The sequence below is a fragment of the Haliotis asinina genome, chromosome 5 (genome assembly GCF_037392515.1).
Source record: "Haliotis asinina isolate JCU_RB_2024 chromosome 5, JCU_Hal_asi_v2, whole genome shotgun sequence".
Lineage (NCBI taxonomy): Eukaryota > Metazoa > Mollusca > Gastropoda > Lepetellida > Haliotidae > Haliotis > Haliotis asinina.
Genome location: NC_090284.1, coordinates 27,769,167 through 27,796,084, shown reverse-complemented (window position 1 = coordinate 27,796,084; position 26,918 = coordinate 27,769,167). Strand labels below are relative to the sequence as shown.

Sequence of the window (26,918 nt, the reverse complement as noted above, 5' to 3'; positions counted from 1 at the left end):
GCGTTGCGTTACTGTTTTCTATGTATCGATTTATGTTCTTCAAGTCAACCTTACTATATCTTTGTCAACCATACACAAGTCAATGAGGTGACGAGGAAAATGGAAGACAGAAGGAAAAATATTATTGCATGACAACTTGTGGACATTATGCAAATACGACATACCATTCCTTGGTGTGAAGACTAAGATGTTTTGTTGTTGAAAGTATATCCAGAAAAGGTATACATGAAAGATTAGCTAGAGCAAGTTTAATAATATATGTCGTAATATTTCGTCGTAATATGTCGTAATATTAAGAAGTTGTCCCTGTACACAAATAGTGTACTTGGCACTGTCTGCGACGTATCTAGACTTGATTGTTGTAATGACACAATTATAACACATCCGTAGACCTATCACTCACTGTGGCCATGACGCAAGGCTAGTGTGTGTGGAATAATGACACGAGTCCTGACACGAGGTCAGCTTCTGTTCGAGGTAATGTTTTTAAACACAGTATGATGTTGATCTCCCTGAATACCGCCACAACGTACGTGTGCACTTTGCAGAGTGTAACACGTGGTCCTCCTAGCCGGCTCACACAGAGAGTATAGGTCGGAATCGTTGAGGAGTACCACAAACTGAGACGTTGATAAAGCTGATTTTGTTCTGAACTTTTCATTGCTGCCGCGTAATAGAGGCGTGAAGCAATCAGGCAGGGGTGACACTTTATACCGCCATATAACTGGAATATTGCTGAGTGCGGCGCAAAACAACAAGGCCGGGCGGGACAACTTAGGAATGGCCAGCGAGTCCTAACTTGACACACAGAAGGGAGCAAGCTACAACGACATATTTTATATCATTGGAAAGATCTCGAGGTGATGAACACGAAAAGTTCATGTGCCAGTGTGTTCACGTGCTAATAAGCTCACAAATTGGCTCTGAAAAAGCATTTCTGCAGAAATTTCTGGGAGAATTTTTTTCCTGCAGAAATTTCTTGGAGAAGTTTCTGTTTCACTACCAGAATTATCTAACTGAATATAATTAGAGACTATAATTGATGACACTGCTGCGTGAGTGGTAGCTTCATGTTTATTCCAGGTAAAATGCACTCAGCGTGATCAACTGATCTGATATTTCTATTTCGCTACCAGAATTATCTTAGTTGAATAATATTAAACACCATCGTTATATAATTTAATAAAGACTTTCTTTAAATGATGTTGTTTTCCCTTGTTTAAAGCCTACTAGTACCATACAACCGAGTATTTCACAATGTGAATTTGACCGTATTCCATCATAGCTTTTACAATTTAAAAGGCTTATGCATTATTCCCATCCGTTTCATTATAACACAGTTGGAACTTCTTAGTGGATTCACGTCGTGAAAGATTAATTTCAGAGTATTGGGGTGCATTTTCCAATCTCAATAAGCCTACATTGTTTTTGTATGCGAGATGGGTTGAAGTCGAATAGAGACGAAACCGGACATATACTAGATACATACAATAATAACAATGTAAGACATGTGAGCCATAATTTGAATTCATCAACATGATCGACAAGACCAGCGTGCCAGATGAGATGATAAACAATACCTATGCGACAATGCATCAGTGTTCAAAGTGACAATACCCGCGAAAATGTAATTGCCTCGTTTTAAACAATGATTTATGCCGAAGTGGCCACCGAGTTTTCACACCTCATCGTTCCGGTTCGGTTGTCCTTGAGTGGACACCGCGGTTAATAATTGCGCAATCCAGAGCGCGGCCTCTCGGGGAATACACCGAAACAATGCCAGTTGGTGCTGCATGGACAATAGACGTCTCGTAGAGTCTATCCAGTACGTTTTGTCGGTACAAGGTCACATGCAACACAAAACAGTTCTTTGTGGATTCTGATTCCGTTCGGTAACAAATTATCAAAAATGCGAATTAAACTTATAAAGTTGAAAAAAAACGCGATTAAAAAAACCCCACGAAATGGGAGTTCAAACGTTTCCCCAGCGCTGGGGGCAACAGAGGTTTCACCACCCATAGCACATATGCAGTGACTAGCTTCAACCGGGAAGCCAACTCGTGTAAACACAACAAGTGATGTATGCAAGGATTATCGTTGCTGTCGAAGTGGGAGAACGGTCCGGGAGAACAAGGGATGTTTGTTGTGGTTACAAGCATCTTGAGTCGGCAGTAATAACAATACACTGGTACAATACCTGCATATTTGCAACCCATGTTTTAAAAAAATGTTTAGTATTAGAAATGATAATTTCACTGTTCAGCCTGAAAACTGAAATGTTTTAAATCATGTATATGGAAACATAGAGAAATATATTGATTATGACAAACAGTCTCTGTCACAGACAAAACTCAATGTCTGTTTATTGACACCTGTCTCTCTGCATGTCTGCTAATGACAATATACAATACTCAACTTCAATCATTGACCAACTTAACACCTATCAGGCTATGCACCATAAACAAACTACATTGATGTATGGCTTTTGCACCTAAGGTCTGTCTCTGTCACATTATGTAATTACACAGACAGGCAGGTGCGATTCCTGTACACATGATATGTTATTACGTCTGTGGGTTGCAAACAAACTGCCTCCATTTTGCCCGGTTGACGGGACCGGACGGAACGGCTGTAAACTCGGAATGTCAGTTCTGTATGTACAAAACTCAACATTTCCATATATATTTTTTATGTATAACAACTTCTTCTATTGTGGATGGATGAGTCATAATGATTTTGATATTTTCAAACAGTTTAACACTGTATTTTGTGCGAATCCACGACTAACATAATTCTTTTTATTCCTGTTTGAAAATCATGTAACTGATAATATGACGATGGTACACTAGAACACTGATATAAACTGTCATCATCACAGAAACATTTATACAATTTAACATTTCAACCACTGGCCTTTGTTACGAAAACATGCCAATCAACTTATCTCACTAGCTTCTCTAGAGATGAGTGAGATGATAATCAACTCACTGGGGTCTTGGTGAAAAAGGGTAGCAATAACAAATATACACGGGATATTGTACCATGTTCTTGAAAGGGATTTTGTCCAAAGAATTTTTTCCTATGGGATTTTGTCGGTCCCCGAATGAGACAGCTGACAGTAACGTGTTACTCCGCAGTTCTTTTTAAACATCACCGATGTAATGACAACGTAATCCTCGGTTCACAACTCAAGCACGGCGCAGACTTTCATTAGGTTTTTTTTCAGCTTACGTAAAGAATGTAAGAGCTGCATATGCGGTATCAGGTTTTATTAATAACAACTTCGTGTTAACTGCATATAGCAACGTTTCTGTATAGGTTCTTACACCATGTTCAAGCTGACAGTGACAACAACCAAGTGATTAGAATTATTGAATGATGTGACAAACATCTTGTACTTTAATAACAAGGAGTAGATAAGTGGATCAGGCCAGGTGGGAACTAAGGACACCAAACAGCGCAGCCGTGAAGCAAATAATCAGGAGGCATTAAGTACTAAAACCACCAGTAACCGAACGGGTGCTGATTGATAAAGTCTACCTCATCTGGCCTCTTTGCCAAGAAGTACGCCTGAAACAGTGTATCGAATAAGTCTAACACAGAAAAGAACCAAAACATCTAATGGCATAATGATATGAATTGTTCAAATTCGTCATACCGGTTTTGGAGGTATCATCATCATCATCATCATCATCACCATCATCATCATCATCATCATCATCATCCTTTTTTAAATTACCATAAGTTTACAAATACATGCAAAACATCATGAGGACGCTTTATACACATAGAAGTGTACATAGTGTGTATTTTCAGTTTCCTACTGATGAATCAGATATTCTGATGCAAAAATACCGTGAAAGGAAAAGTGAAAGGACAGTCTTCTACACACTCTTCCAAATATTTAGTCATTACGGGTATTTACACAGAATGGTATTCGTCTGGATAGTTTTGTGACTATGACTATCACTATGTACTATTAAGAACACATCATCTGAAGAAAGTCCATAATAAGGTATCCAAAGATACCTGAGATCTGTAATTTTATTCAATTAAGATAATTCTGGTAGTGAAATAAAAACATTCTGCCAGAAATTTCTGCAGGGAAAGATTTTCTGCCAGAAATATCTGCAGAAACCAAATCTGCCAGAAATTTCTGCAGAAATGCATTTTCAGAGCCAATGTGTGAGATTATTAACACGTTAACACACTGGTACATGAATTTTTCGTGTTCATGTCCTCGAGATCTTTCCAATGATATAAAATATGTCTTTGTAGCTTGCTTCCTTCTGTGCGTCAAGTTAAGGCTCGCTGGCCATTCCTAAGTTGTCCCGCCCGGTCTTCAACCCTCTCAGTTTACACATTTTAATGCGCAGTGTGTTCCTCTCGTGTCTGAATGCTCCATGCTCCATACTGCGCGAACCACAATCAGTATGTTCATTTGATAAAAGACAAAACAAAACAAAAAAAGTGTTTGTTGTTTGTTCTCATGGTGTGCTGCGTGAATGCATATATACTAGTAGTACTAAAAAAACCCCGCATTACTGAAAATTGTCAGCAGCAGTTATCAATTTACACACTTAAGGTTCAGTAATACAGGACAACCATGAAGAAAACCTGAATGACCATTAACGGTTCAATGCTGCAAGAAACTGTACGTCACAAATGATAAGTGTTCCAAGGTCAAGGTCGCAGAGGAGTCTTGTGTGTCCACCATTAGCATCAATGTTTGCTTGGCATCGGCGTCCCATAGACTGGACGAGATGAAGTGCCTGGGAATGAGTTGGTACTCCTTCCTCCCTCAAGGCCCACAAACAGAGCAGGCAACGTCTGTGGCTGAAGGTCACGCTGTATGCGTTCCGCAAATGTTCAATAGGGTTAAGATCCGGTGATCGTGAGGGCAAGAACGCGAACGTTGTTCTGGCAAGGAAGTCCCAGGTTAATTTTGCTGTATGCCGGCGAGCATGCTGAAACATGACGTTCTGGCGGTTCATGAAAGAAAGGACACGAGGCCTGATGATTTCATCACGGTAACGCTGAACTGTCAAATTGCCCTGAACATGAATGAGATATGTATTGACACTGTCTGAGATGCTCAAAGGCGCTTTGTTTTCCCCTCGATCATTCGATGTATATCACAATGGCAAATAGTATTTTCAATCTTAACTCCTTGGGGATGATACACCTCTTGCAGCCTACCAGACTCACCGAGTTAATGTGGCTTTCCCATCCCTTACGAGGTACCCATTCACAGCTGGGTGGACTGGGACAGATAGTTACACCGCAACTAGGTGTTTGCACGTATTCGCGTGGCCACTGTCTGCGTTGCTGCCGATGTTGCCGTGTAAGGACAGGCCCTTGCAAAGGTCTTCTGGAACGAATACCAGCCTCACGCAAGCGGTTCCTCACAGTCTGATCAGAGTCCTGGCACTACCGGTCTTGTGGAGGATGCTGTGGTGAACCTGTTCCGCATATGTCGAAGCCGAATAAACCTGTCCTGAGCGGGCGTGGCCACACGGGGTCGACCTCACCTGGGGCGATCATATGTTGACCCTTGTTGCTGGAAGCGATGCCAAAGTCTTGCTATGGTACTCTGTGACACATTCAGTTGCCTTGCAATCGCGGACTGAGACTCCGCAGCCTCCAAATGACCAATGGCATTGTTGCGCTGAGCCTCAGTAACTCTAGTCACGACTCTTAACACCAAAGTTAAGGTTGTCAACTGTCGCATGAGCACTGAAACCCACCCGCGACCTTTATTGGAAATGATGAAAAGAATGTGCATGCAAAAGGAAACGCATGAATGTCTTCCCGTTCACAATTTATTGTATTTATTTAGGAAAGCGGATGTGGTGCGTTTTGGCGAGTTGTCCTCAACGACAATGGATTCAAATTCGGAAATGTTTGCAGACAGCGCTCACCGTAGATATACTGATTACATAGACAAATTCGAAAAGTTGGAAAAATACTACCTATGCGTTTCTTTTCTTGAGTAGTGTATATGTAGCAGCTACATTACAGTTTGACAACCTGATTGAAACAAGGCATGGGTATTGTGGCAAGACATATGTTCTTTTTCCATCTGTACTGGAAAACTGGAACATGAGCTCTGTAGCTCTTGGAGGTGACGTTCCTTGTCACCATCTAACCTGATAAACAGTCTACTGGTGTGTCTTAATGTACGTTTAGTTCTCAACTCACAGCATGTACACAACGATATTCACATGACTATTGGAGTACATAAAAATATAGAGTTCAACACATCCGACATCAGAGCGAGACAAGACACATCTGTCCAGACACATGCACCAAAATAGTCGTGAATCAAATCTTAGATGATTAATGGCGAGTGGGTATGGTTTTACCGTGCTCTTGGCAATAAAGCCGCTTTAGCAATATTCAGGCAATATCACGGCAGGGCACACCATGTATGGCTTCACACATTGTACCTATGTGGGAAATCGAAACCCGGGTCTTCGGCTTTTCTGACGGTTTAACCGCTTGGCTACCTCACCATCCTTTCAAATGAAGAATCTCAGTTCATACCCACATAGCGTGACAAGCAGAAAAGGTGCATTGATTTGATAAGGATATAACAAAAATGGTGCTTCGCTGGTCATACAAGCGATATGGTTATACTGAGGCTAATGTTCTATACAGAGAGAAAATAATAAGGGAACACCACTTCATGACAGTGTTGCTTTATTTATTCTGAGATTTCCTCCAACAGAGTTATTCAACGCTGGTGATGAAATAATAAAGGAACGATTGAATTTTCATGGGTTCTGATGTATTTCTGTCAGTATTTTTCGAGCCTTTGACCTCAGCGTTTTTTTCCAGTTTGTTAGTAATTTGTAAGGAATAGTGCGCCTACAGTGCAAATTGTGTATCTAAACAACGTTTGTCCTTCGGTTAAGCAGTACCTCATGTGGACCCTCGCCCATTGAACTCTGTCCGGGTCATCACGCCAGTGAAATGAAACAAACAACGCTGCACGTCTGGTGAGATGCTTACCTCCCGGAAATGATGTTATGTACTCAAAATGAAATAGAAAAGGCGACTGAGGTCAATAAGGGATCATCACGGCTACAAAACCTGGGCTTAGACTGTAAAGAGTCGTCCAAATTACACGCGAATGGTGAAGGCTATATCGAGGGGTCATCGTCACAGTGGTATACCTGATGCTAACCGCGGGTTTCATTATGTAAATAGAAAAATGGATCTCTCATATAAGTGCCCACTTCCATCATAAAATATCGTTGGCGAGGGGTGAGAACAGCTTGGTAAGTAGGTAGAATGAGGATGTCGGGAATTAATGTTCATACTAACGATCGATATTCAGGAGAATGACTTGCTATGGCGGTAGTCTTGTCGTTCATTCGGCTCACGTATCTTTTGTAACCCACACGCTGGGCTTGTGTATCAATGGGGCTAACAACAACGCCATTTTGTTTGTGCTGTTTTCTGCTGGCATATGAATTATTAGAGACTCCTATATCAAGCACACACACGCCCAATTGTGGAGATATGCGAATCCTTACAAAGGAATGTTTGTAGATACTTGCCAGTTATGTTAAATGTATTAATCACGCTTGTCGCTAGTGTATCCATGAATAGAGTTGTTAATCATCTTGACTTGATTTAAAGACTGCAAGATGGTGAAGTCGTTTTGCCATATTGACAGATATGACGGGCTCAGAATAAGATAGGGGAATCGCTTGGATGGTAACCATGTCACTAGTGTACCCATCAATTGTTGTATTAATCATCTTGACTTGATTTAAAGACTGCAAGTTCATGGAGTCGTTCTGCCACATTGACAGATATGACGGGCTCAGAACAAGATAGGGGTGGGCATGGATGGTGAGTGACCTTAATTCAATGCTATTACACCTCATGTTTGTTTTTGCCAGGAGACATTGTGACTGATTAATGTTTGTTCACTAATTTACATCAAATGGATACTAAACATCTGTGACGTCAGCTATGTCGCGTCCGTACTCCATGAAGTGATGTGTTGGCTAAAACCTTACAGCGGACGTATCCTAATTAGTTGTTTCCAGACAGAAAGATCGACGTGTCGTGAAAATGGAGTTACCGGACTTGTCACTTTTACTCGTTCAATGCAACATGTTCAAGCATTATCAGTGACTTATTATCAATGGCAGTACGATGTCGAGTGATCTGCTTATACACCAGATTCCTAGTATTGGCCGAAATACTAAACGCTGCGTCTTTTTATCATTTACAGCTGTGATGAACTTTTCTGTTGTCGGCTTACTGAAGTCGTTCGGTATCTTCATCGTGGAGTTCAGAGAAACCTTGCACGACACTGTATCAATGACGTCGGTCATTCTTGGTATGCAAGCGATTGCCATCTATCTAGCTGGTAAGACCTTTTGCCTCACGTCTTGCTGGTTAGACCTATCACCATGTGCCTACCTGGTACGAGCCTGTCACTGCATGCCTAGCTGGTAAGATCTGTTACATCATATTTAGCTGTTTAGACCTATCACATCATGTCTAGCTGGTTAGGCCTACCACAGTATGTCTTGCTGGTTGGACCTATCACCACATAAATAGCTGGTTAAACCTCTTACCACATGTCTTGCTAGTAAGATCTCTCGCCACATGTCTAGCTGGTAGGATCTATCACACCATATTTATCTGGTTAGACCTATCACAGTGTGTCTACCTGGTAAGACCTGTTACTGTATGTCTAGCTGGTAAGACCAATCACATCATGCTTGGCTGGCTAGACCTACCACAGTATGTCTCGCTGGTTAGACCTACCAGAGAATGACTAGCTGGTAAGACCTATCACCATATGTCTTGCTGGTTTGACCTATCACCGCATGTCATACTGGCTAGACATTGCATGTTTAACTGGTAAGACCTGTCACTGCATGTGTTGCTGGTTAGGTCTATCATCACATGTTTAGCTGGTTAGACCTACCACAGAATGAATTGCTTGTAAGACCTATTACCACATGTCTAACTGGTTACACCTATCACAACATGTCTTGCTGGTTAAAACTTTGACCACATGTCTGGCTAGTTAGATCTATCACAGCATGTCGTACTTCCAGCTTTGTTAACTATTTAAAGAAATCAAAATATATTTTCCCGCATTCCCGTAAAAAAACATTTACATCTTCAACGTTTTACATCATTTGGTTTGTTTGTTGTTTAATGTCACACTCAGCAGAATTCCAGCTAGATGGCAGTGTTCTGTAAACATCAAGACCGGGCCAACTATATCTATACAATACCCTTTATATTTGTAAAACAACGCCAGTACTCAAGTGTGAATTCAGTGAACGTAACAAATAGTTCTCATCTGGGGTTATAGTGAACACGGACCCCAGCGAAAACGGCCAAAATAAAATTCGAAAAAAAACGGCCACCGCTGTGGCTGAAGCCTTCAGATGTCCCAGACCACCTGGCCGGACTCAAACACAGAATAGCTCCCTCGCGGAGCCAGTTATTTGAGCGTTAAGATAAAGTCACACGGTCACATGTTACCGGCTATGCGAGAAGGATCAAGTTGACAATATTAACAACCTAGATGAATTTGATTAAAAGCGTACGAACAGCTGACACTTAACAGAGACCCCCATTCTTTAAGCACTGACTAGTTGCACTTTGGGTGAGATTGATACGAGGGTTGGCTGAAAAGTTCTCAGCCTGAGTGGTTTTTCCCCACCAGGTAGAGACAGGTGTTTGCTACCAATGAGGACAATCATTTAGTGAATCATAGACACAAGAACTACAAACCTACTAATAGTTTTATCTCAACTACAGCTCTTTTGGTAAACCTACCCTCTGAAATCATCAGAAATGGACAAAACTGAATACAGGGCAGTCTTCAAGTACTTGCAAAAGAAAGGGATGTCCCCAACACAGATACATGGTCTCCTCTCTAGGGGATGATGCTCCTTCATTTTCCACAGTAAAGAAGTGGGCTGCAGAATTTAAGCGTGGCAGACAAAGCCTTGATGATGCCTCACGCTCAAGAAGGCCTTCAACAGCAACCACTCCAGAAAACATCAAGCCAGTGCTCGATATGTTGATGGATGATCGACGATTGACTACTTGACTTATTGCTAGTGTAGTGGGCATCTCTCATGAGAGGGTTGAGCATATTATCACCAACGAATTAGGAATGACTAAAGTTTATGCAAGATGGGTGCCAAAGCTCTTGACAGCAGAAGAGAAACGTGTCAGATTCCAGACGTCCCTTGACAATTTGCGTCGTTTTGAAGCAGATCCCGATGATTTTGTGGCACGATTTGAAACCATGGATGAGACCTGGATACATCACTTTCAACCAGAAACAAAACTACAGTCAAAACAGTGGAAGCATCCTGATTCACCAGCTCCGAAGAAAGCCAAGTCTGTTCCTTCAGCTGGAAAGGTGATGGCATCAGTCTTTTGAGATTCCAGGGGTATTCTGCTCATTGATTATCTTGAAAAAGGTCAAACTATTAACGGCAGATACTATGCTGATCTACTGAACCAGTTGCGAGAAGCAGTCAAAGCCAAACGACGAGGGATGATCGCTAAAGGTGTCCTCTTCCACCAAGACAAAGCACCTGTTCACAAATCGGTGGTGGCCATGTCAACAATCCGCGATTGTGACTTTGAACTCATTGACCATCCTCCTTATTCACCTGATTTGGCTCCTTCTGACTTCCACCTGAAAAAGGAACTCGCCGGTCGCCATTTTTCAAGTAATGATGACGTCATTTCCGCTGTGACTGATTTTTTTAGGGTAGCTGAAGAAGATTTCTTCCTGACCGTGATTCGGGCCTTGCAGCATCACTGGCAAAAGTGTGTGAACTTGGAAGGGGACTATGTAGAAAAATAAATTACAAACGTGGACTTTGTAACTTTTTTTCACAGTGAGGCTTAGAACTTTTCATCCAACCCTCGTACATAAGTGTACTAAACTGGGCAAAGTACGTGTTGAGCAAACAATACTTGCTATCACTTTCAATAGAACAGGAAGGCTTTCCTGATATTTACTATACACACACATTCGCAAGAGGAAATATGTAGGCTTACTTGCATATTCCGATTTTGCCCATACACCCGCGGAAATCGCCTGTTTAAATCTATCTATCTATCGATCTATACAGAGAGAGAGAGAGAGAGAGAGAGAGAGAGAGGGGGGGCGGGGGAGAGCAAGAGATAGAGAGTGATAGATGATAATCGAGTGTTCCCAGTGGCGAAAACATAATTTTATGGAAAGTAGCAGTAAATAAGCCCAGCATGCCTTACATCATTGAAAACACATGTAAAGCCAGAACAGCTTCAATAGACGGATGGGATGACAAACTAATACCTAGATACATATATTCATAACAGGTTTCTGTTTCAACGCTGAATAAAGGACTTCTTACATGTCCTCATTACAAAATTTGTTACACTAACTCACATTCATCTCTATTCCTCATTTCCGGCAAGAAAACGAAACCGTTTATGAAATCAAATCTTTGTAAAGCAATAATCCGCCAGAACCACGTCGTTTGCATTCAAAAGAAACACAATTTCCCCTAAATTATCAAGGACAAATATGGTTCTTAATCCACTTTGCTCAAAACGCTACATTTTAAATCCTTATTTTATGAAAAAATAGATACAATTGAGCTGAACTAGGCCTTCCCTCGTTCAGCTGCTTCCGATGTTTAACAAGTTTGCAAGCAGATGTTTCGGCATTCCATTCAGGGATAGAAGCATGACTGAAAGGGGATAAGCATTGCCTTCGGAGCAGATACCACTGACAGAACAAATCATGGGTTTCAGAATCATTTGAGTCAACAGCAAGTGACCATAATGCTCCTCCCAACATGTTCTATAGATGTCAGGGCATAACTAAGCCCAGAGCGCAAACAGTCATTGGATTGTTATACTGTCTACTTCAGGACAGCCATGTCCAAATATTTCTACAGACCAAAAACTAGGTGGCCAGGCTATATGATATTTAGTTATTATCTAGTCTGCAATCTTGATCTTTATCACTACCGCAGAGTACATTGTTTTGTCAGCTACCCTGTTCCTCTTTGTCACTTCCATTAATTACTGGATATGACATTTTTGGCCTTTATTGGTCATCCCTCTTGGCTGTGTCTGTCATCACATCAGCTGTAGAAGGAAGTGCTATTAGTTTCTCTCTGTCCATTGTTGAATCTTTGCCTGTCTATTGTTGTTAAAACCTATATATATATGTATGCTCACATCTATACTGGAGGTGAGACGTGAGATGTGAGTATGGAGACCGGCATTCCGACTGTAGGGTCGACCGCGAGCAGGATTATGCCGCGCGCAGGAAAGGCCCTAGGGTTGAACTTGAAGTCCGCTCACCTCATTCATGTATACTTGTTTGTCATGTCTTGTGAAACCAACTAAAGAAGTTTGAACAACTAAACTATGCCTTCGTCTTCAAAAAACGTATTCATTCAACATCGTCCACGTAGTGTTCATCTAATCACTAGCTAATTCTCCAGTCATCCTATCCATGAGCCGATCCCCAGTCGACGCACCACACCAACCATATATGACACGCGTAGACAGGATGAACAACATTGGACCTAGGAAATATGCTGGTTCGGAATGTGTAGAGACTGTTCCTATTGGGCAACATGAAGGTCCCGTTCTGTTGACATCTGAATCCATCTCACAACAGCGCACACATTGGATGCCAATGAAGCTGTGATCGAACCAATAAAACATCTTTGACGTACGATGCCATAATTGCGACGAGACATGATGAATCAATATATTTACAATGAATATTTATAAATATGTAGGGAATAATTTGCTATGTTATGGTAGTAGAAATTATATTTAGACATATCTATACAAGAAAGTTTATGTTTGTAGCTTGTAGATGCGCCACACACCAAACGAACGTCGGAGTTTCACGGAAGGTCAATTGATAATATTTGATCAATATCTGTGTTAATCCACCTAATTCCGTTGTGTTGTAATACAGTTGTGGTTTATTAGGTATAACCCAACTTCTGAAACTGGCAAACAAGGGCACGTTTACGAGAATTAGGCGGTACATGCCGAAAACCCATTTTGTTTGTGAAAGGTAGAGCAGATGTAGGCCAGTGTACGTACAGTGCATGGCGATGATATTGATTCCGCGCGTGATCGGTATAATACCAAGGCGGTAATACACTATACTTTATCGCGAACAACCCTGTGCCCTTTCGCTCATTATGACAAGCGACTGTAGGCGGCAATCATAAATACGGGTCAGTTGTCAGTCGGTACTCAACTTATCCTTTTTTGCCAATACGTCGGCAGTGTGTGGAATATCTACATGTTACTTTGAAGCAGGAGCATAACAAACAAACGCACAGTGCAGACAATCGTCCCTGCTGAAGGCTTCCAGGTCACTGACATGACGTCAGGTTCGAACAACCCACAACAAGGCTCAGTCTAAAGTAGAGTCAGGGCAATGCATCGGCTTTCATCAGGCAATCTGAGTAAAACATAAGAGTAAATAATTGGAAATCGCACAAGGCCACGTTTACGACCTCTTACAAACTGTGCTATTACCAACAGACGTAAATGCTGTACACGTCGAAACAAGGATAACGCTTTCTCTCGTGTTTTCGATGTGTGTAGCTTCTCGTTTCACTACCTTGATACACGTGTTCGTGTCTGGCAACGTGAAGATGATGTAAATCTAATAGCTCATGACAGATAACGTCATAACGGCATGCTGACATCCCATGCTCTCGTTTACATTCGTGTAGCTGAACTTGGCAATGTGCAGGAGGAGTGTGGGTGCCTTTTTGATACATACTTAGGTAGTATGTCTCGACGCGTGAATTGGATAGACAGACAAATCTTTAAGTAATTACAAAAACTTAATTTTGAAAGTTCCTGTCATAGCTGCGTCGTCCCCTATTTTCGTTGGCAGACATAGTATATGCTATGGTCCTTAAATTATTTTTCTTGTCTTTTGTTCCCAATGCATATCTTATCGCATACTGGAAAATATTATTAGAAAATAACACAAACTGTCAGTAATATCAGTTGGATTGTTGAATAGGTAAATTTGTGAAAACCATGTGACGCAAAAACAGGACTCAGCTCATTGTGCTCATATTGAACATCCCACTGGAGCTAGCTAAACCTTAAAATATTTTTTTGGACACACGCTATGCTCTAAATGTACCCAATGAGCACAGTCAAAAGATCTTTGAAGTTTTCTCTCCCGAATTACAATGATTATAAATATTTCGCACGTGCATAACTGCAATGGCATGTAGTACAAGCACATGCCCTGCCTCATCAATGAATTCACACAATGGGCTGCTGCTCAATACCTATAATTATGCAAAACTATTTGGGAACATTCAATATCTGGTACTATTTTTCAATCATAAGAAAATATTTAGGAATATATAACATGATCAATATATTACACACGGAAAAATATATCAATAAATGTAGCCACATCTGCTACACTTTCTTACATATTTGCTTACAACAAATAAATACTATAAAGTATTAAGGTTTTGTTCCCTTAATCTGATTCATTTTGATATACGCACACTTACTGTATCTTAACTTTTGTGGTAATTAAAGAACCTGAGACTGTGGCCATTTTCAATTTCGGCTCCAATCTGCCTTCACTTCTTTGCGCGCAAAGTCAGCTACAGACAGCTCTTGTTCTTGGAGCCATAACGTCGTCTACGGGAATTGCAATGAGCTTTGTGGCCACGGATATGGTATATCTCCTTTTCTCCCGCGGTACAATGATTGGTAAGAGAATCCTTCGTTATTGCATTGTGTACTATATCGATTACTGTTCACATAACAACTGACCTTCATGACATCCATCTAAACAATTTGTGCTGGAGGAGTTACATCACTCTATGGCACAACACCCCCGCATTTTACCTTGCCAAACGCCATATTATGAGTATGTGTTAATAAATCACTATCAAGTAGTGATAACACCCAGTACTCTCGAAAGGAAGAACGCGTGTGATTGCGCGATTCACCATATCACAGTGTTTCCACCAAACTGAGAATTTAGGAGGCTAAGTATGTTTACAATCCAGCATGAGCAGATGAAACATTTTCGAAGGAGAGAACCTTGTAAGAATATTTCCTGATGTATAAAGACGTAACCTGCAAATATTATAGATGGTTTAGTTTCTGGGCTCGGGAATGCCTCCATGCACGGACCAAGCCTAGTCATGTTCGGTCAGTATTTCAATAGGCGGTTAAGTCTCGCAAATAGCATAGCCATTGGAGGTGGGAGTTCGGGACAATTTGCCATCCCACCTCTTGTGCATATTCTCTTCGAAACATACGGTTTAAGAGGCACTCTTCTACTGATAGGAGAATTAACGTTACATTGCTGTCTAAGTGCTGCCATAATGAGGCCCTTGAAACCCCCGACATGTGACGCCAAACAGTGCCAGTGTGAGGAATGTCCATCTCAACAAAGTCGTCAGGATGGAGAGGACGAAAACGTGAAAGAGAGAGATTTGTTTCAGAGAGTAATCACATGCAAACATGCTGGACTAGATGTTAAAGAGGTGGATGTGAATGTGAAATACCCTGAAGTCAAAGATAAGGCATGAAAGCAAGATTATAAAGTTATGGTTTATGTTTTCCAGTGATGTCAGTATTTTCATCCATAACGAACTATGTATATAAAGAGTATCTTTTTAAGACTAGAGTAAATTGCTATTTTAAAAGTACACTATAGCCGACTCATTGACTGAAACAATGCATGTACTTTATGGATCCCTTAGAGACTGGCTGTAACGTTCATCACGAAGGGGATAACAGAATCACCTGCTGCTTAACGAACGTGATAGAGTTTTCATTGTGTCGGATTCCTGTATTTGTTTTACTGCAAATTGCATCTGCTCTTGCTAATGGTGGCAGTACACTACAGACTGTTTACATTGTTCCCCATTGGAGACACCTCGGCTATGACAAGAAGATGACGTCGCTCCTGGCTGCAATTATTAGCAGCTGACAAGGTTGAAAACTTTCTGTGGTTTATTGGTAGACACAGGCTACATGAAACGTTACAAGATGCTTGTTACATCACTGATCATAAGTGGAACCCTGACACAATTTATGTCATTCCTGGCTTTTACAACAGCCATTATTCTATATATATTTTATTGTGATTGGTTTGACTAGAGGGTGCTACGCCTTTCCTCCTGTCCCCAGTGTTAATGGACTTGTTTTGAATCAACAACCTGCCATGCTCCCTCTGCATTACGTGTCGTGAGGAAATAGCCAGATCCTTGCTACGTGGTAAACCATTACTGTAATTTGTGTAGGGTCAAGAGAAAGTATTAAAAAGGTGTTACTTGTCGACATTCATACTGTCGACTGTTACTTGTCGACATTCATACATTCAACTGAACAAAACGTCTTTGTGTCTTCAGAACGGTACAATATATGTTTGTATCAGGACAGTAACTAGATTTACAGCTACAAATTAGAGCAACGTAATTACAATGGCAATAATTAGTAACACCACAACAATGTAAGTGCAATTAATAACGAAGTATTAAATACAGGAGCAGTGGTTATCTCAGTAAAGTCAGGGATATTAATATTCAGCTTGCAGCACTTGTGGCCAGACTTAAACATAAGGCTAGGCGGGATATGTATGTAGAAGTAAATACATGTAGGTGATCATTATACAACCACTAGGCTGATATTTGAGTAAGAGTAACTACACCATTAAGACTGAATCAAATATTTCTCAAACTGTCATGAAATAATAGCAAATAGGAGGATCAAAGTCTAGTGCTTCGTTTGGCCCTTGAACAAGTCCAACGCCAATATCATTAACATTTGCTGCCTGTTTTTCAAAAGGTACCAGAACAGTTCACATAACAATTTACAGAATTCAGTGATTCCTTAAATAAGGTCGGTATGCCTGTCAGGTTCTTGTACTAGTCCATGGAACCAGTTATGATAACATCCATGTGAGTTTTGACTCTCTCAAGACTAGTAAGCAAAACAGTTCCCTGGAGCCTTCTTTAGCCCCAGGTGTCCAAGAGTTGTGCTGACAAAACTCATATGTCGGCCCTCTTACTCAATGGAATCTGCCAATGATCCTTCATTGAGTTACACATATTGACGAACTCATATTGATTTTGTCCTGAATTCATGGTAAGAGTCACGTTTAGAAAGAAGTTCACCGTCTCATGTCTGTACAAGAAGTGTTCCTATTATTTGATTTAGGCACAATTAAAAATGTTTACTGCAACCAACAAGAAATGCTTGCCTTTTTACCATATTCTTATGAAAAAAAACGTTTTAAAGCTTACGACATTTCAAAGTGATAACAAAAGACCTAACGTTAGTAATGCCTTACTGATATTTAGCCTGTTGGAAATCACCTGGCACGGAATTTCCTGATTTCACTGAACAGTCCGAGGCAAACTATTAATAAATTCGTTAGGAATATTACCCCAACCCTGTTACAAGTGTGCATTTTCTGTATATTTTGTTATTAATCAAGTAATTATTATTATTGGGTCACAATGTTTAGTGTTTTGAATAATAATTATCATGGGTCATAGATAGTCAGCATTTTTAAGATTTTGGTAGCAGGCTGTCCGGAAATTATCTGCCTGTGGTTTTCTATTTGTTACTTCCGGGAGACTGCTAGAGATTTCTACAGTGTTGGCGATGGTCGTATGTGCCCGAACTTTCGGGAAGTGACTGAGTGTATGTATAAAGGCTAGTTGCCGTGTTGAGACTGGGACACACACACGGACATTCACTGGAGTTTACATCGCCAACAAATCCGTCAACGCTTGAATCAACATTAGCCGCTGTCAGACCGCTCGCAGTGTTACATTCTGCATAACTGTTTCTCTCTCGCACTAAGACTTTGGTGAGTTTGCTATATTATATTTGTGACCCATTGCCTTAGATTTTGTCTGACTTGTATTGTATTTGAAATCAGTATTGTGAAATTGACTTGTGATCTTCTATAACTTGCTCTCTTTGCCAAATAATACAAATTTGAACGTTTTTCTACTTGTCTTTGTTCTGTTTTGCTGGTTCACAGGGGTTTGTTTTACATCGTTTGTCATGGCAAATTCAAATAGTATTCAAATGTGTGCCTGTGTTATTTGAATTGCCAACGTTTTGACATACAAACTTCGGCCATAAATTAGACAACATAGAGTTTTGTCACATGTTTTGTTCAAACCCAGTTGACATACCAAGGCAGTTGTATGTCAGAATAAGTTATCAATATTGATTTGGAAGAACATTTAAATCCTTATCAGCAGAAATATCCGGTAGCCTCCATTTTGTCATCAAGATGTTATTTTTGAAATGATGGCAAACTAACTGTAATCTCTTTCAATAGACAGTGTCCTCTAGACAGGTGTATGTGTTTTGGTTCCTTGTCTGGCAGCTTAACCTGTTGCTCAATACTCAGAACTGGCTCCAAACAAGTCAGAATTTCATGCCTCCCAATACAACATAAGTGTTAGCTGATGGTCGGAATACCAGCCAAATACAGAGTCTGAAGTAGATGCTTTTAACACTGAGAAATCACTTTAGAACTTTTCAATACCCAATCCATACCCAAGTTCATTATAGGGTGGAGCGATATATCATCTGTCGAGTTACAGGGAAAGAGATATCACTGCGTGAATCAATTTTTGACCGTTCTCCTCTACCAGATATTACCATGAACTGTTTGATTCTTGATACTCTGACAGTTCTTTGAACGACACTTTTTATCAGTCAAAGCTGAAGACGAAAGGGCAGTTGTTTTTTTAACCATGTAATCAGTGTAAAACTCACCTGCTGGAGTAAAGTGAGTGAGTGAGTTACTATTTAACGTCACATCGGTTATATTTCAGCCATATCGTGACGAGAACATTTTGATACTGAAATGAAATATGTATACATTATAATAAAGTGTCGTCAAAGGACAGTAAAACAACTAGAATATCACAGTTACAATTAAAACTAGTGTGTAGAGTTAAAACAATTACCACTATTTGGACAATACAATATAAAATACGGACTGTAGATCGCCTACAACTGAAGGTAGATCACCATACTAGGGACCATGGGGACTTACAGTACCTTTGCTACCTGCATGGACCTCAGATGTATTTACACCATACCATCAGCCATTGGCGATTATACTGAAATTCAGTCATTATTTAAAACAACAAATATACTACGATTAAAAGTTTGGTCGTACTAAATTTACATAGTATGTTTTGGACTTACGTACCCTCTCAGGAGGACAATAATTTTACAATACTTCAACCCCCTTCGAGGGCACAGTCACTAACAATCTCAGTTATTAATCTAGACTACCAATAATAAAATATTTAATGATTTACAATTCTGATAACAAATCTAATTCTTTTGAAAATGCAATAATTAAATGACAGCTGGTATTAATATAAAGATCCTTCATAGTTCGTGAATTAAAATACTGATCCCTCGTGATGGAATACTCAACACAGTCAAACAGGATATGATTGAGGGTATTCTTTCATCACAAAGGATGCAGAACGGAGGATCCTCACCTTTCAAAAGGTATTCATGAGTATATCTCGTATGGCCAATATGACATCGCCGCAAAATAACCTCTTCAAATCTGGACTAACAGCCCAAGTGGTATACCCAATATAGGGTTTCATTGCATGTAATGTATTTAACCCATTTGGGTGTCCCACTTCTGCATCAGATCACGGATACACGATCTAATGGTAGCTTTATAATCAGTGTAGGAAATAAAAATTGGTGTCACGGATTTGTTGAGTGCTGCCTTGGTAGCAAGATCGGCCATCGTGTTACCAGACATGCCTATGTGGCTTGGTAACCAACAAAAGACGATGTCGTATTGGCCAGTAACGAGATCATTATACAGTTTAATGATTTCTATTAAAAGTGGATGTTTGCAAGAAATATTTTTTATAGCCTGAAGGCAAGAAAGAGAATCTCAATAGAGTATATAGTGTTTATGTTTAGGGTGTCTTTGAATATATTTAAGCGCCGTTAATATGGCGTTAGCTTCAGCTGTAAAAATAGAACTGTTGTCTGGTAATCTAGAAGATATTGTTCTGGATCCAATGACAGTGGCACAAGCCACTGCACCACCGTCCACAGACCCATCTGTAAATAAGGCTTTATGATTGCTATATTTATGTTTTAATTGATTGTATTCTTGTTTATATTGTAATTCATTAGTTTCTGATTTTTTAAATGTAGTTAACGTTAAGTCAACTTGTGGCCTAACCAACTGCCAAGGAGGAGAAGAAAGAAGACGGGAAGGAGCTATAGCATCCAGCTCAATGCCGGCAGCGGTAATGAAAGGCTTAATTCTTAGCCCAAGAGGCGGAACATTATGATGATTTCTTGTTGTACAAATCTTCATAAGGAGAATTAAAGACACAGTGAAATGCAGGATTAGACTCTTTAAACTTTGTAATATATTGTAAGGATAATTTTATACGGCGTTGGGTAAGAGATGGTTCGTCTGCCTCAACGTAGAGACTGTCAGTAGGTGAAGTTCTGAAGGACCCAAGACAAAACCTTAGACCTTGGTGAAGGACAGAATCTAAGAGTTTCAGGTTGCTTTTGCAGGCTCCACCAAAACCAATGGAGTTCAAGTTTCGAGCAGACGGGTGATCTATGTAAGTGGAGGAGGGTAGCTTGATCCCCTCCCCACTTTGAATTAGAAACGACATTTTAAATCCAAGGCCTTCAGGCATATATTTTTAAGGGATTTGATATGGGGGAGAAAAGTTAAATGTGATCAGGCCCAAGAACTTGGCCTCCTTAACGACTTTGATGGGAGTGCTGTTTTAAAACAATTCTGGGTCTTTATGCGGTTTGTATTTTCTACAGAAATGTATACAATTGGTTTTCGACTTAGAAAATTCAATGCCGTTTGCAAGACACAATTTGTTTCTTTTGATTAAGCACTGTTGCAGTTGCCGTTCAATAGTATGCATATTTTTTCCCTCGACAAGAAATATCAAAATCATCCACAAAAAGTGATCCATCGATTGAATCATTTAAAAACATGGATAAACTGTTTATCGTGATACTAAAGGGTGTTGCAGACAAAATACTGCCTTGTGGAACTCCCTGATCCTGATTATAATGGTCAGACAGACTTGAACCCACTCGGAATTGAAATTGCCTGTCCTTTAAAAACTGTGATATAAAAAAGAGGTAAACGACCTCTTAAACCGAAGTCATGTAAATCCTTCAAAATGCAATGTTTCCAGGTGGTATCGTATGCTTTCTCGCGATCGATGAACATGGACACTGCATGTTATTTATTTACTAGAGCTTTTTTAACAAAAGATTCTAGTCGCACCAGATGATCAATGGTAATACGGTTTTTCCTGAAACCACATTGAATATTTGTTATAAGGTTATTGGTTTCAAGATACCAATTATTCAACATACGTTCCATGGTTTTACAGACACGACTAGTGAGAGATATTGGTCTGTAATTAGAAATGTGTGATCCCTGTCACACTTTGGTATTGGGACTACAATGACATTACGCCGCGAAGGAGGAAATTTTCCAGACGTCTATATTTTATCAAATATGTCTAAAATTGTCATCAGACATTGTTCAGGCAAGTGTTCCAGGAGCTGATAATGAATATTGTCATCGCCCGCTGCAGTGTCGTGAGCTTGCTCAAGACCTGTATATAACTCATGTAATGAAAAGACTTCATTATAATCTTCACCATTATTGGAATCAAAATTAAGTTTATTCTTCTCCTCTTGTTTCTGATATTTCTGAAACTCAGGGACATAATTCGCCGATGATGAATTTTTGGCAAGAGTTTCGCCAATTTCATTTGCAATTTGAGTTTTGTCAGTTAATAAATTATCTCCATCTTTAAGATGATGAACAGCTGATTTTGAACCTTTGCCATTTATTCTCTGAACCATGTACCACACCTTGGACATAGGCGTGTTTGATTAAGTTTGGAGACATAGTTCCTCCAGGTAAGCCGTTTATTTTGTTTGAAGGTACGACGTGCCTTCGTATATAATACATGTATATTAAGTTTATTCAAGTTGTGGACAGTTGGATGGTGACGGAAATAATTTTCTGCCTTTTTCCTCTCTTTTGCGGCTTGTCTACAATCTGTATTAAACCATGATTTTCGTACATGTGGAGTCGTAAAGGACTTAGGTATACACTCATCAGCAATTTCATTTAAAATGTTAAAAATGTCTGAATGGAATCAGGTACTTCATTGAAACATTCTGGTCGTAGTTTCGAGTTACACATAGTTTGATACAAGGACATATTAGCCGTCGAAAAGTTATATCTTGTAAATGAGAGAGAATCAGATGGTGTTTCTGAAAGTATTGTTGGGAAGTGGTCACTTCTGCAAAGGTCATTGTGAACTTTCCATTCAAATTCATTAAATAGGTTAGAATCTGAAACCGACACATCTAAAGAAGAATATGTGCCAGTGGCTGGATGCAGGTACGTGTTTGAATCGTCATTAATTATGCACAGGTCGTTGTTAGAGATAAACTCCTCGAGTACTAAACTTTACCATTGGTGTGTGTAGCTCCCCAGAGTGGGTTATAGCTGTTTAAGTCACCATGATAAGACAGGGCTTTGGTAGTTGATCACAGAGAGACTGAAGATCAGTCTGCTGAAGTGCTGATAAAGGGGGAATATACAGCAAACACAACACAAAAGTAAGTCGTATCGCTACAGCTTGAAGATTAGATTTGAGTGTAACAGGGCTGTGTATAATATCCTGTCGCACAAGGATAGAAGATCCTCCAGTGGCCCGATCACGCGGGGAAGAAAAACAATGATAGCCTTTGAATTGATGTAATGTAAAACTGTTAGTCTGTTTCAGATACGTTTCCTGCAAACAGAATGCTGATGGTGTTAAATCCTGTAATAATAGCTGTACCTCATTGAAGTTAGTCCGCAGACCTCTACAGTTCCACTGCACAATGTTTTTGGAATGAACTATCTTTTTGGTGGATTAATAGGGGATCTACCCCTCACCTTTTTCGAGGGCGACAAGCTATGTGCCCGGGGATGGAAGTTTTCTGACACTTCCATTGCCTCAAGCGATCCGTATTTATTAAATAGTTTTACAGGATTGTCTGAACCCTTCAGCGGTCTGCAACTCTTTTTGAAGATTCTCTTCTTGAGTCAGTTTTACTTTAAACAATATTCTTCGAGTTTGTTTTTGATCATGATTTGTGAGTTGACTGAGACAAAGATTGTTCTCCAGATACAGACAAAGTCTGACTACAAGACTGTTACGGGACTTTAGATACCGACTGAGTGTTGACATAAGATGTCAAGGTTTGAGTAGACTGATCGGGTGCAACAAACTGAGCATTATTTGTTTTAGCCCACGTCTAATTTGTCTGGCAATGTATCGACGAGGTAGTTACTTTTGAGATATATTTCGAGTGCAAATGATTCAGTGTGTGCCGCACACACACAGTTTTGGCGTCAGAAAAGCTGATGTTCTGGGTGAATTTAATGTTATTGATTTCAATTTGTTTGTTTCCAGACTGGACACTCTTTGGAGAAAGACGAATGATTTCCCGAACAATTTGTACGCTTTTTATGGTCACTGTTACAGTCTTCTGTGACATGAGTATTCTCACTACAGTGGGCGCATGTTATGGGCTTGGTAAAAGTGTTAACACCGTGCCCATACTTTTGACATCTAAAACATCTCAAGGGATTTGGAATGTACACGTCAACTGAAAAACTGCAGTAACCTGCTTTAACAGACTTTGGAGGATTCGGCTATGAGAAGGAGAACAGATAAGTATTTGTTTGCACCGTTTCATTGTTTCTGCGGATCGTGAACCTTTTAACATAAATCATACATATCTGACATATCAGCAAACAATCCATATCTGTCTCTGATTATGCCTTTACTAGTTTTCAGAGTTCTGTGGGCAGGGATAGACACGGACACTCCAACAAATACTTCTGCTGACGTCAGATTCGTTGCTTGCTGCTTTCTGCTTTCTGCTGCATTCAACCAACAGAGAGCCTGAACGCAAGCGTCTAATGTTTCTAACCTCACCTGCAATGCCATGTATACCCTTGGAAATAGCAAAAGGGTTAAGCTTCAGTGGTGTCTTGTCTACAGTTTCCATAACTAAAATCGTGGCCAATAGTCGGTTGAGTTGGAAGGACGTTGGTCGTCATCATCGTTGTCAAGTTGACGTTTGTTCCACTTTGAGGGGTTTGGTATTCCACGGGTAGTATATATGTTTCATCATCCGAGCTCCCAGCCCACAAAGGAGTATCACAAAGGACAATACTAAACACAAGCGGGTCTCCGACTTGCAGCACCAATGACTCTCGGATGAGATACTCCAGCAGAAAAACTAAAACATTAATTCTTCCACCAGATTGGCCCATGAGCCATCGCCTTCTGGCACCAGCATCTAGGCAAATTTTATGAAATTAGAAAATTCATATACCATACAATACACACACACACACAAACACACACACACACACACACACACACACACACATATATATATATATATATATATATATATATATATATATATATATATATATATATATATATAGTATGGTATATGAATCTTCTAATTTGATAAAGTTTGTACACTTGTGTATATACACTCAAAACCAATTATGTCGATATTATGTACAGTAAAACCAAGCCAAACAGTTATTGAGGAATGAGATTTTGTGCTCAGGGCTCGGCATGACCAGCCGATTGGTTGAACCAGGCCCATTCAACCACCCGTCTAGGTGAAGTAAGGGTCAAAGGGTTGTGTTGAGCAAAGGAAATGGCCCCAGTGCCCTCAACCCCCAGACTCCCGCCCTCCACCGACACGGGGCGTAGCCCACAGAAAACAGGTCGGTGGACCAAATATGCCCCCGGATCCATACGGGGGTGTCTAGCGAGCTCTTATCGTTACCCAGCACCCACCACGAGGAGGGGCCTCGCCGTGCATGAAGACGAGCAGAGCGCAGGCGATTTCGAATGGGTTCGGCAGTCACTCGTCCTCCAAACAATACATTCCCAGTGGAAGAGGCAGTGACAAACCGATTATGCAAATGACGTAAGACAATCTGTCGGTCTTCTGCGTGTGACGTCTCACGTGGTCGACCAGAACGGGGGCGGTCAGCTGTGGTGCCAGTTTGATGGTCACGTGTCTGGAGATTATGAATGGTCTGCCGACTGCATCCCATAACCCTCGCATCATTAGTGACGGACGCTCTCGTATTCAGCATGCCAATGGCACGTTCACGCTGAATGTTTGACAGTCGTGGCATTGCAAATTAACGAATAATTAACCATAAAACCGCGTTTTTCTGAGATGACACTCTACTCTGCTACCGTGAGATCAACTGCACGTATATTAATAGGTCACGTGAGTTGTGGCACGTGGATACGTGATTTTAGCGTGCAGTGCTCTCCCCCTTGCTACGTAGATCCGACCAATAGAATGAATATGTGACGTAATGCCCTTGACAATGCATTTAACCATAATCACAACAAGAACTCAAGTTTTAATTTTTTTAATTACATGCCAAATTCCAAATTAAAATTAAAAAATCTAGTTTGAAACATATGGAAGTGTTATCAATTAACAGTGTATTGAAGCAATACGTAGATAGAGATATTTAGGAGTAACACACGATCTTCAAACAACCACCTGCCTTGATGTTCAGCGTTTTTACCACTTATATAATGTACACAAATACCGGGACATTCCTTACAAGAATTCATTAGTCTACAGCTGCTCCAGATGATCCCAAAAGCAACAAACAATTAGCACATTTCAACAAGGTCATACAATTACAGCAATTTTCTGACATTAAACACGACATGGCTGAAAAACTGCCACTGTGACTATAAACTTTATATCACTTAATCCTGACGTTAAAGTGCCTTATAACAAAGACATGTACACATAAGAGTAAAACTACATGAATAGTCGATGCTAACTTTTTTGCACTCAAGGAGTTCGACCAAGTGGGGAAAATGGTTCAGTATGGGATAAATTTGGATTTGATGATCACAAGGGTGAGGCTGAAATTTGTACCAACGTGCCTTAACAATTCAACTGAATTGAATTGACACCATGACCACCGATCGTGCGAAGGCTGTACTGGTACAACTAGATCATGGCTTTCTCATTCGTGTCTTTCAGAGCACATACATCTATGCATTTCGACACTACTAAAAAGTACAAATGTCAAGTCAGTGTATCATAAGTTTCGTATTTGTGTCAAACTATTTTTCTCAGCATTTGTGATTTCATCGATGTTTTCTTCTGTAACAGGTTTCCTAAGAGATTCTACAGGGACCTATCTGGCAGGGATCTACTTGTGGCCTCATAATTACTCATCTGTACAAGATTCGTCAAAGGTACGCCTGCAGCGAGAGCGAATTCAGCGAACACAAGTGGATAACAGTTCCTGGTCATGTGTGTTATGTCTGCATGTCCATATCAAGGTAACAGGTAACACTGTTAGTGTCTTTTGAACTGTAATTGAAATACTTAAACACGTCTTTTACAAACTGATTATGAATTTTTTTCAACACGGTGCGTACAGTCAAGAACACAATTAATTGAATACTAATACCCATCAAGCATATGGATATGTCACTCCTCTTGGTCAGCGCTCCTTCCTTGATACACGAAACGTAAACGACTAATTTTGTAGACTATTGCAACTAATGGAACTATAAGGAATTCACGCTGGCCCATTGGTTATGTGATCATCTTGCATGATATCCTTTGATCGCCTATGAACAGAAGCTACAATAACAGTGATCAGACTGGGCGGCTCGGTCTGATTGCCACGTAATTCGATGATCTTTTATGTGTGTTTCGAAAAGGTC

The 26,918-nt window shown here is 40.3% G+C and overlaps 1 pseudogene; it reads left to right on the top strand.

The window, feature by feature from the left end:
- Nucleotides 1-8,172: 8,172 nt before the first annotated feature.
- On the top strand, nucleotides 8,173-26,485 carry LOC137283824 (monocarboxylate transporter 12-like; annotated as a pseudogene).
- The last annotated feature ends 433 nt before the right edge of the window (nucleotides 26,486-26,918 follow it).